Genomic DNA, 12,277 nt, shown 5'->3' with positions numbered 1-12,277 from the left:
TCTATGAATTTATCAAAAACTCACAAATGAAGAAGGTCACCGATCGAGCAAAAGATCTCATCCAATGAGATCTTTTGTGCTTCAAAGGGATCATATGATGCCTGTCATTGATATAAGCAAACTTTTTAGCCTACAACTATCCTAATATATAAAAACCCAGGGTCCATAATGACTGAAGGCTTGACCGATCTTGCCAGGCTGAGCGTGCAGCAGGCTGCAGTGGGCAGGGACTGGCCAGCGGGCTGAACTGCTGACCTCTCGGGGAGAGAGAGAGGCAGGGCTATTGCGACTGCTGGTGAGGCCCTGAGAGAGAGAGAAGCAGGCAGGGCTGTGGCTCAGACCCTCTCTCTCTCTCTTTCTCTCTTTCTCTCTTTCTCTCGGGGCCTCACCAGCAGCCTCGCCCCCCTCTCTCTCTCTGAGATATCAGCAGTTCAGCCTGCTTGCCAGCAGCCTGGGGTGGCTGTTGATCAGCCATGCCTCTCTGATCAGGCCTGGAGATAGGCCTGGAGACGCTGACTGGCATAGATACTGACCAATCAGAACCAAATCTGGGTGAACTGCAAGGAGCCAATGGCTGCCTAGGAGGTGGAACTTTTGACTCTGAATGGCATAGAAACCTACCCATCAGAATCTAATCTGGGTGAACTGCAAAGGCAGAACCTAAGGTAGGGGCTGAGGAGGGCTTTTAGGGACAACAGCTGTTTGTTGTAAGGTGTAAGAAAGCGGTTAAATTTTTTAATGACCGGTTTGGCAGTATAATGCATATGGCTGGCTGTCAGTCCAGATATAGGGATTATGTATTTTTGTCTGCCAAGAGCATCTCTTCCTGTTGAAAAAGGCTCCCCCCCCCCATTTAAGCAATCCTATCCTATATAATCAATCTATCTATACTAATAAAAGGGTAATATACTAATTAGACCAGGTTGACCGGCCATCTTCCGGATGTCTGACTTCCTTCCGGACAAAGCCATGGTGATGGGGCAAAGGCAGAGGCAGTTAGGGGCAATCAGGTCAGCAAGGGGGGTGGGGAATTGGAGGCAAGATAAGGCCAGCAGGGGAGGGCAGTTGGGGGCCACCAGGCTGGCAGGGGAGGGCTGTTGGGGGCAAGATCAGGCCGGCAGAGGAGGGCAGTTAGGGGCGTGATCAGGCTGGCAGGGGAGGGCAGGTAGGGGTGATTAGGAAGGCAGGCAGAGAGGTTAGGGGAGATTAGGCAGGCAGGTAGAGGGGTTAGGGGCAATCAGGCAGGCAGGCAGAGGCAGTTAGGGGTGATCAGGCAGGCAGGCAGGTGAGCAGTTAGGAGCCAGTGGTCCCAGATTGCAAGGGGGATGTCCGACTGTGAAACTGGCAGTCGGACATCCCCAAAGGGGTCCCTGATTAGAGAGGGTGCAGGCTGGGCTGAGGGAATCCCCGCCCTCCCCCTCCCAGTGCATGAATTTTGTGCACTGGGCCACTAGTTTTTTAATATTAGCCTTCTAGTTTGTAATGGAAATTATATATTTTGATAAAAGTCTTTTCTTCATTGGTTAAACTAGCATTACTTAAAATGTGTTTCTTTAGGAAAAAAGTAAACTGCAAAACTGATATTTGCTGAAGCATTTGAGATCTTGTTTTAGCTCAAATAAACTCATAAAAATTAAAAAAAAGAGAAAAGAACATACCCAACTCTACTCTTTTTTAATTGACTCACTTTTGCACCTTTATTGAAAATCAATTGATCATATCTTAGTGTGCCGGGACTGACCAGCAGTCCCTGAACGACAGATGAAAGGATTACCCTGACACAGTTTCACTGTGAGGGAGAGGGCTAAGGGACGGCCCAGCGGAAGGAGCCAGGCAGCCTCGATTGCCTGCCTCATTAGACTTTTATTGGAATTTTAATCTTTAGATACAATCAGTAGGGTAAAGGACACATGTGTTTACATTGTCCTCTAGGCAAGGGCATCCAGGGATTACGCATAAAGATTCCAGTAAACACCCGGGGTTCTGCACACGCACAGACTTGTTTGGAAAGGTCAAGGAATAATTGGGCCGCCTTCGATACTCCCCTAAGTCGGAATTCCGATAAACAGAGCAGGCGGCCTTCCACACGTTTCCCTTTTCTCAGAATGTCATCCTTACAACTTTCCAACCAACTCTCTTGTGCTCCCCAACATTAGTATACTTTGGAACCTTTTTCTGTTTCATTGATTCATCTGTCTATCCTTATAGCAGTCACACATTGTTTTGATTACTGTACCTCATAGTAAGTATTGAAATAAAAAATATTTTGATTTGTCTGTTCGAGGCCCCTTGCATTTCCATAGGAATTTTGGAATCATCTCAGTTTTTACAAAAAAGCCTGCTGGAATTTTGATTAAGAGTTCTGCCTACCAGAGCCAGCAATTGGAAACATACCGTAGCCTTCATGTTCATGTATGTCAAGTGGGATAGGACTTGTAAATTTGTTGGAATCCTCCTACAGTGCCATGTTTCTCTATCTGTTTTTAACTGTGGGCCTCCACCAAGGCTGCCATGAACCACTTGGGGGGCTAGGAAGATTAATGAGGAGTTTTTGAACCTCTCAGTGGCCCTCTGACTACAGCTCTCCTTCCCAAAGATAGGGCTGTCGTATTTTGTACTAAAAGAAATGCTGTGCTGTCTGATCTACTTGTGCAGGAGCCTCCCAGCTGCATGTCTGTGAAGCTTAGCCCAGAAGCAGCTGACAGCGTGCCCCACTTTGCATGCTTTGGCAGTATTTCTAGCAGGGTGGGTGATGCAGTTAGTAGCTAGGGGACTGTCTCCTTCCCTGGTGAGAAGTAAACGTTTGTCTTAAAAAAATGTACACATTCCTCATGTGCATAATACATGTATTCAGGGTATTTTTAAAATTTGTTCCTCTTTCTGCATTTCTGTAGTTTTTCACCTTAATGATTTGCAAGACCCTATCTAGGTTTACAGACTTTCTGCCCCTCCCACCCCCCCAGGAATTAGGAATCAAGACTCACTCTCATCCATATTAGTCAGAGAAAACGATTACCTCTAGAAACGATTATTCCTGGAAAATGGTAACTTGGAAGTGTAATTAATCTTCCTATCAGTACACTTGGGTAGTTACTTAAACAAGAAATGCCGTTATAGAATTTCCAATATTGAACCTTTAAAATGTTACCTATTGCCTCCCTGATTATTCAATGCATTTTTATTTGGTACAAGAAAATAAATTGTGTCCAAGGGAGAATAGAGATTTAAAAAGTTTACTGGTGCCCATTCTGGGTCACCTGTATTGAAAGATTTTACTATTGAAACTCAGCTGTATTGAACATTTATTTATAAAGGAAAATAGCAGTTCATTTTTAGTTAGCCATCCCTAAGTAACAGGTTGGCTCTGTCTTCTCTGCTCAACAACATCGCAGTTAGGACTTGCATAAAATGTTTGCTATTTACCACTCATTACAGCGTTTCTATGGTTCCCTTGTTATTTCCATCCATTGCTGTGTTGATGGAGTGTGTATTTAACTTCTATTATATCTCAAGAGTATTCTTAGGTAAGCATAAAGTTACAAATATAATAATCTTTTCAACCAAGTACAGTGTGCTCAGGAGATGTAGTGCATTCACTTGAAAGGGGATGATGAACTCTTGTTTTAACACATTTTAACATGCATGCGTCGCGCCTTGTAGCTGGCAGAATGTTTGTGAAAACACTTCCAGTGAAGACTGATGAGCTAATTAGCTACATTGCTTGTAAACTACTAATTGCTGGAGAACACTCAACACGGCCTCCCTTACTGTTCACTGGAAAATTCTGCGGCAGGCTTTTCTTATAGTGTGCGTGCCCAGCCCAGTAACTCCTCAGTGTAGCCGTCTTGTAGTGTTGTGTGGGCAGTTTGGAAGTATTTAAGGTGTGTGTGCAGTCCTCTCAAGTTCAGTCACTTGATATGTTGGACCTATGACAGATAAGGTGATTTGAGAGTAACAATAACGTCAATTTTGAAAGTATGAGAAATTTTGTAAGCCATATACCATTTTCTTTGATGTGCAACTCAAAGACAGTAGCAAAGATTTAATGAATGTTAACAGATTAATTTGTAATTGATGGGTCCAACAAACTAAAATGTTGTCTCAAATCTCAACTGGTAAAGCGTCTGAAATCAAAGGTGTGATTTATATCTTAGCCACGGCTTTGCACTCCGCCCTGACTGCAGAGATGGTGCCATGCTATAGCCATTTCATAAATGTGTGCAAAGGTGACAGTAAGTAGGTGTAAGGTTGACAACTGATCTAAAGTTTAAGCTCACAGAATATAGATCTGAACATTATTGTTTTGTTGCATAGTCTAGAGTGCCGTCAGATGTCGGCCATTTCTCAGGGCCAGGAATAAGAATCTTTAGAATTTCTGTCCTTGACTCTTCTCATTTCTTCCTTCAGTTTCTAAGGAAGTGGTGCTCTTTCCAATAATTACCTGAACCCAAGGTCATCTCTCCTCCCTTCTGGAGAGACTCTTATTCTACAATTATCTTTTCTTTCTCTGGCCTGATCATTCATATTCCTTTTTACTGTTTTTTTCTTCACACAGATTAGCTCATCCCTGCTTGATGATTGGCAAATATTCAATAAAAATTCAATTTCCTTTCAGTTTACTCTCTTCTTAAACTCCTAATTCTATTTTTACCGTACCTATTATTCTGCTTTGGCCTATTTATTGTTTAACTCAATTACTTTAGCATAATTTTAATTCTGTTCAAATCCTCTGCTGCATTTGGCATTTATTTGTTCACCTTGAAACTTTATCCCCTTCTCTTGTAGGACACTGTGCACTAAATTGTCCTGTCCCTACATGCTCCTTCTCTTTCTTGGTTGACTGCTTGTTTTTGTCTCCTGTAATTTTCTTAAACCTTAGTCTTGGTCTCCATCATCTCTTCTCTCCTTTCCTTGGGAAGCTTTTTCTTTCACAGGACTTCAATTATAACTACTTTGTTGACAATTTTTAGTTATCATTTAAAGCTCCATTACATAACTGAGTGCTTCCCAATCTGATTTTTCTACATTGGCACATAAATATTCATGCTCAAATCACTCCCACAAATAATGGTTATTCCTGGGAATGTTGGAAGCTGGACACATTCCCTTCTTCCCATTGAGAATGATACTGTGTTCAACACCACTGCTTCACTCATTTGCTAGATGGTTTCACTTGCCTATGTTGGCATTACATCCATCATGTATAAACTGAACTTAACACCTTTCACAAGCACTTTACAAGCCTTTATTTGACACAGTTGATTATTTTCTTATGAAATACTCTGTTTCCTGGAATAACGGAGCACCACATCCTGATTTTCCCTCTTTATGTCTTTGGCTACCTCCTCCCATCTCCTTTTTGGTTATCCCCTTAAAACGGTCATATAATGTTGAACTGCTCAAAGCATGTTCATTGCATAGGCTGCATGAAGAGCAAAGTGGGAATTCAACTTGTAATGATAGATTTGGAATACACTTTGGAGGTCCTTGAATAGCAAGATAAGGATGCTGGGACACCAAAGGAAGTTCTTGAGTCCATGACAGGACTTGATCTGTGGGTTAGGAAGATTTATCTGACATTAATATATAGAAGATAGGTTACATCTTCATAGCGCCTTTCTAATGTTAATGACAACGAGTATGATAATATTAGTGCTATACGTCTTAACGAGGTAATGCATATAAAGTATTCTCAGTAGTGGGCACAGACGGTCCTTACCATAACCCTGCGAAGTAGCTATTATTGTGATTCCATCGTACAATTGAAGACACTTAAGTTTGGAAAGAAAAAAATATGACTCGTCTAGCATCACCCAGCTGGTTGGCAGAGTTGGACTGCCTTTCGTGATGTTATCCTAAAGAAATTTTTTTTTATTGTTTGACAATTGTACCAATGTATTTCCTTCTGTTTTGCTGTTGTTTAATATATATTAATTTTATCTCTCTAAATATCTTTGGAATTGCTTGATAGTAATGCTCTACTACAGCCTCAAGCTGTGTTCCTTGGAAAACGAATGGAGATAGTAAGATCTTTTTTGTATTAAGATCTCTTCTGTGAGAAAAAGCAGTTATACAGATTCATAGAACTCTGGATTTAAGCAGGGTCCTTTACCAGAGGATTTCTCAGTCAGTGCTTTTAAATTGCTAAGTTGTTTTGTAAATTCTTTAAGAGGGGAATAGATTCTAGTCTATATGGGTAGGTTGGGTTCCCAAAAAGGAGAACCTGAGATGGGGGGTCCTGTACATTTACTGAAGGAGTCCTCTTAGTGAGGGGGGGAAGGAAACAGGAGGGGGTAAGAATGAAACTGACAAACTGACCTAACGCTGCACTGTACAACATGGCCAACACTTGAAATGTGGGTAGTGTGACTGAGGACCTGAATTTTAAATGTTATTTAATTATAATTTAAACTTTAAAAACTGGTACTTGATTCATTTATTAGAACATTTTAAAATGTGGGTATGTAAATCTACTTTTCTGACTGTAAATTTTATGAAATCTAAATATATTTTTGAAAAAAATTACCATCTGGGATGTTTCATAAGAGTAAATACATAATGGATTTCTAAGACAGTATAGAAAGATGTAAAATATTTTAATTTGATTGCTTATTGAAATGTATGTTTTGAATATATTGGTAAAACTAAATGTAAATTAAAAAATATTTTATATATTTATTTTTACATTTTTAATTGTTTAATTTGGTTTACTATTTACTTTTTAAAAATGTTTTTTTAATACTTTAAAAAATGGCTACCAAAATATTGAAATTGTATATGTGGCTCACATTAGTTTTCTATTGGACACTCCTGATCAAAAGTCTATCGATGTCTGACCCCACAGAACTGTCTTCCTTGAGGCAAGGGAGCCAACCTTTTGTGTTCTAGGATCAGTCAGTCATTGGCTAGTCTAGTGCCACTCTTCCCTTTATACTTCATGAAGGTATAACTTCCAAGCATAATGTAGTTTTGAATGTTTGAAAGATTCTTTCATAAATTTGACCACAAAATCTGCTATGTGCTATAATGGATTTGTTTGAAGACCACCATACACTTAGTAATAAGTCTTAGAGGGTGTAAGTCACCAAACTCTAATGATTTTTCCATGTAATATTTTATTACTTAGGTGTCTGTCTTGTGCAGTTAAGCATGAAACTCATTACACAGAAATGGAAACATTTTGCGTACCTGTATGAATGCTTATTTTTGAGTTACCTAAGTGCTAGACAATTATCAACAATTTGATTTCTCTTGAAAGAGCCTTCTGGCTTATGTGTCCCTAGGAGAACATTATGATTAAAAGCCATGATACTCTTTAACACCTTTTGGATCAATGTGTTTATCATGAAGTTGTTAGGAGTTGGTGTACAGATAGTGATGGGATTGGGATATAATCAATCCATTGGCATTCAAGGGAAGGGAAAAAGTTCAGCAGAAAAAATAATTCTCAGAGCCAGAGATAAGATCCTCTCCCCTCCCCACCCCTCCCCTCTGTTTCTTATCCCTGTTTGTAAGTAGGTAATCTGGACAGAAAGGGAAGCAAGCATAAGTCTTTCCTGGAGAAGGGCAGCTGATAAGGCTTGGGGTGCAAGAAAGACACAACATTTCAGAGTTTCTGTCTTCACCCTCTTAAGGTCTATGAGATGGAGAACAGGTGCATTCTTCCCATCTTATGTAAAGTGATAGATTGGATAGATATTCCCTAGAGTAACTCAGAACTCTTAACAAATCATTTCAAAAATTGAAAAACTGAAAAGAATAAAATATTGGTATGTGAAATAAAGAGAGAATGTTAGATTATGGACTAAAGAAAATATTAGGTAAGAAATTCTACTGGCAGTATTCTCCTTTGTGTATGCTAAGAATAACAGCACCCATTCCACTCCCTTAACTTCTACACTCAACCTTTCACCTTCTACCTTCTGTCACTTCTAATTTTATTCTTGCATTGTCATGGTGGTTACATTTTAATTCTTACATTCATTTTAATTCTTATAATGAAGTAACCTGCATTTGTTCATTAGTTGATAGTAAAATTTGCAAACCAGTGCACAACAATAATGTTATCATGACTCCATGCATTTTTTTACTGCATGATAAAGGTATTTGTTAAAATCATGTCATCTTCTCCAAGAGTCCAACGTCATAACCCCTGTGCCAATAAAAGGCAGATGATTCCATTATCAAGGTCAAATGGATTTTCTCTTCCATTGCTTTAAATTATGCTATTTGGTCTACTTCCTATTTGGACTATGCATTTTAAAATATACATGGTTTACAACATTTTTCCCCCTGGAGATTCTGAATCTTTTTTTGAACACATTCTAAAGTTTAGTCTCTCTTTCAATCCTAATAGTTGATTCATTGAGTCCTCCTTTTTGTTTTTCCACTGAGACATCTCATCTGAAACGGTCTTCTTTCAATGATGTATCAACTTGGTTGTCATCTCCGGGTTAGGAACACCATGTCCTTAATCCCACATGTTTCTCTTTCTGGCATTATTCCTCTTGCCACAACACGGCTGTGAATGTCTCTATGTCAGAGAAAAGAGGGCTTTACTCGGGAGTCCAGTAACACACAAGATGCTGCGTTCTCTCCAGATGACTCCCTCACTTTCTTGGATAAAGAAGCTCCCCTTGTTTATTATCCCATCTAGGGGGTAATTCTTGAGCTGCCTGCTGCTTTACAAACAGTAGTAGAGAAAGGGGCAGGGGCACAGCATTTCATGTGCAGGAATTCAATGAATCACCCTGGTTTTCAGACCTCTGCTCATTTCTGCCCTGTATCACATATCCAAGCATAAGACTCTATATTTCAGTGAGCACAATGACCCCAACATTCTCTGCAGACTCATGGCATATTCTAGGCCATAGTTTTCTCTTGTTTTTATCTGTCAACACCCCTCCATCAGCTTTCCATCTTCCAGAAAGCTCTCAATGGCTGTTGACTCCCATTAACAGACTTGTTATGGTTTTATACTTTTTTTTTTTTTTTTTGTACATTTCTATTCCTATCTCAGTCAGGTCTGGGGAAAGACCTGGTTAAATGAGAATTTCAGGGTGACATCCTGAAATAACAAATGGACGCAATGGACCTCCCAGGTCAGGGGATGGTTGGAGCAAAGGTAAATGAATAAGGTTGACAGGAATATGGTAAACAGTCTACCTGGAACAGACAGTGAATTAATAAAACTACATAATTTAGGAGTGCTGATTCAGAGTGGACCCTGCCTTGAAAAAGAAAAGATTGCATTTGATATCTTAGGGATTAGGGAACAATTCTTAAGTTCTTAAGCAATTGAGTGTTGTTATGAATATGGTTTTGCTGTCTAGGTTTAATTATTAAAAAGCATGGTACTACCAAAGGCCACTTTCTGGGCAGGATTCTATAAAAAAATAATTCTTTTACATTTCTGGTTTAATTTTAAGCATTGAGCTTGAGAGTCATTTGACCTAAGTAAATAGATGAATAATGTATAAGTGTCTGGGAATTTAAATAATAACATATAACGAATAATGAGAGAAGTCAATATTGTGCAGTAAAGATCTTCCCCTATTCCTCTACTATAATTGTTGTATTAAATTTAAATGTGTTAGTTCCATGAATGGCACATGTTAAGCTTTCAAATAATTAGTAATCCTATCTAATAAAAGAGAAACATGGACGCACACCCACCCCACGCACACCCACCCCACGCACAGCCGACCCCCTGCACAGCCGACCCCACGCACAGCCGACCCCACGCACAGCCGACCCCACGCACACTGCCCCCACAAAAAAAGAAAGAAGAAAAAAGAAAAAAGAGAAACATGCAAATTGACCGTACCTCTGCTATGTCCACAAGCCATGCCCACCAGCCAATCATGATCGAGTATGCAAATCAACCCAAACAAGATGGTGGTTAATTTGCTAATCCAGAGCAGAGCAAAGACTGAAGACAGTGCAGAAGGAAGCCAAGTGCTGCAGAAGGGAGTGAAGCTGCGGAGAAGCAAGCAGGGAGGCGGCGAAGGTTGGGAAGCAGGCGGGGCTGCGGAGAAGGAAGGGAAGCAGGTGGGGCGGCGGAGAAGGCCGCAGGAAGCCCTATTCTTGCAGGAATCTTCCTGCAGCAGGCCTCTAGTTTTATAATAATGCTGCTTTAACCCAGCTGGTGTGGCTCAGTGGTTGAGTGTTGATCTATGAACCAGGAGGTCATGGTTCAATTCGCAGTCAGGGCACATGCCTGGGTTTTGGGCTTGACCCCAGTGTGGGGCATACAGGAGGCAGTTGATCAATGACTCTCATCATTGATGTTTCTCTCTCTCTCTCTCTCTCCCCCCCTTCTTCTCCCTTCCTCTCTGAAAAGTAAATATAAAAACTGCTGCTTTATATTTATACTTGAGGCCCAATGCACGAATTCGTACATGGGTGGGGTCCCTCGGCCTGGCTGGTGATCAGGGCCTATAGGCGATTGGGTCCAGCTGGTTGGGGGAGCGACTGTGGGAGGCTGGTCGGCTGCAGGAGGTTGGCTGTGGGAGCGCACTGACCACTAGGGGGCAGCTCCTGTGTTGAGTGTCTGCCCCCTGGTGGTCAGTGCGCATCCTAGCAAGTGGTCAACCAGTCATTCGGTCGACTGGTTGTAACGGTCGCGTAGGCATATATATATATATATATATATATATATATATATATATAGATAGATAGATAGATAGATAGTTTCATGCTTTTTAAAACACTTTGACATGTACCAATGGAAAAATCTTCATCAATGGCATGATCTTTATAATGATCTCTGTGAGGAAATAGGATAGATATTAACATCTTAATTTTATGAGTGATGGAATTGAGAGGGAGAGAGAGAGAAATATGTCATATCACACAATTCTTTTTTATTTTATTTATTTTTAATGTATGTTTTTACTGATTTTTAGAGAGGTAGGGAGAGAGATAGAGAAATAAAAACATCAATAAGAGAGAAACAGAAATATAAACATTAATAAGAGAGAAACATCATTAATTGGCTGCCTCCTGTACACCCCCTACTGGGGATTGAGCCCACAACCCCAGCATGTGCCCTGATTGGGAATTGAACTGGTAAACCTCTTGGTTCATGGGTTGATGCTCAACTGTTGAGCCACACCAGCCAGACTAAGTGCTTTAGTCAGTATAATAGTTTTGATAGATACTAGGGATTGGTCAATCTAGTGTGTCCTCCAGTACTGAAGAAGTTGGAAAAAGAAAACTACGTTTCCCAGGCCCTTTTAGCAGGTGAGAAGGGTGGCCCTGTGAGGTTCTCCAGTCTGGCTCTTAGTATCATAGGTGTTGAGTGATGGGTGGTGGTAGTAGCAGGTTTCCACTAAAATATAACTGTGGTGTGGTGTTATTAAAAATGTTTCTTGGTTGATGTTGTTTCTGCCTGAGTAACATTCAAACCTGGCTTTTAAGGGCCTCATGGAAACTTGTAAATAATAGCACAGAACAAATCCCTTTCCCTTTAAATTAGCTAGAGTAGATTCCTGTATTTGCAACTATGATTTCTGTCTGATACATAGGCCAAAAGAAGAATTCTCTCTTAAGAGAATACTCAAGTTAACGAAAATCATGCCATAGCTGGTTTGGCTAAGTAGATAGAGTGTTGGCCTGGGGACTGAAGGGTTCTGGGTTCAATTCTGATCAAGGGCACATGCCCGGTTACCCCCTGTGGGCTCGATCCCCAGTGTGGGGCTTGAAGGAGGCAGCCAATCAATGATTCTCATCATTGATGTTTCTCTCTCTCTCCCTTTCCTTTCCTCTCTGAAATCAGTAAAATTTATTTTTTAAAAAGGCTGGCTTGACTTTTAAATATCAGTAATGTCATACCAATGGATATGTATAAACCTAGGTAAATGAATTAAATTTCCCATATAATAAAATATTGTAAAATATAAATCTAAGATGTTTAGTTACAAAGGATTGTAGGAGATGGTGCATCTGAGTATCTGAAGGGTCATTATGGAGAGAAAGGAGTTAGTGAAGTTAGTTGAAGAGCATGTTCTTTAGAGTAAAATTGTCTTTATCTCTCTCTCACACACACAGTCTATTAAAATCATGCTCAAATTGTGATCATGGTTATATGAAAAGAGCAGGAGGCACACTAGTGTCCCAAAATCAGTGAGAATTCAGTATCACAGAACAAGAGAAGTTTCTGGCAATGAAAAATGAATTACGGCTAAAGAAAATGGGTTTTAAAAAGGCCAGAGAAAGAAAATTTCAATGAATACTATACTTAAAAATAGTACTGCATGAAAATAGCAACCGTTAT

The 12,277-nt window shown here is 40.2% G+C and overlaps 1 protein-coding gene across 3 annotated transcripts in view; it reads left to right on the top strand.

Annotated features, from left to right (window-relative positions):
- CTNNA3 (catenin alpha 3) overlaps nt 1-12,277 on the top strand; it is a 1,399,627-nt gene that overhangs the window by 68,205 nt on the left and 1,319,145 nt on the right. The gene's annotated exons all lie outside the window — the stretch shown is intronic.

Source organism: Plecotus auritus, assembly GCF_963455305.1.
Source record: "Plecotus auritus genome assembly, chromosome: 9".
Lineage (NCBI taxonomy): Eukaryota > Metazoa > Chordata > Mammalia > Chiroptera > Vespertilionidae > Plecotus > Plecotus auritus.
Note: the sequence above shows the minus strand (reverse complement) of the source record. Positions and strands in the feature narration are given on the sequence as shown.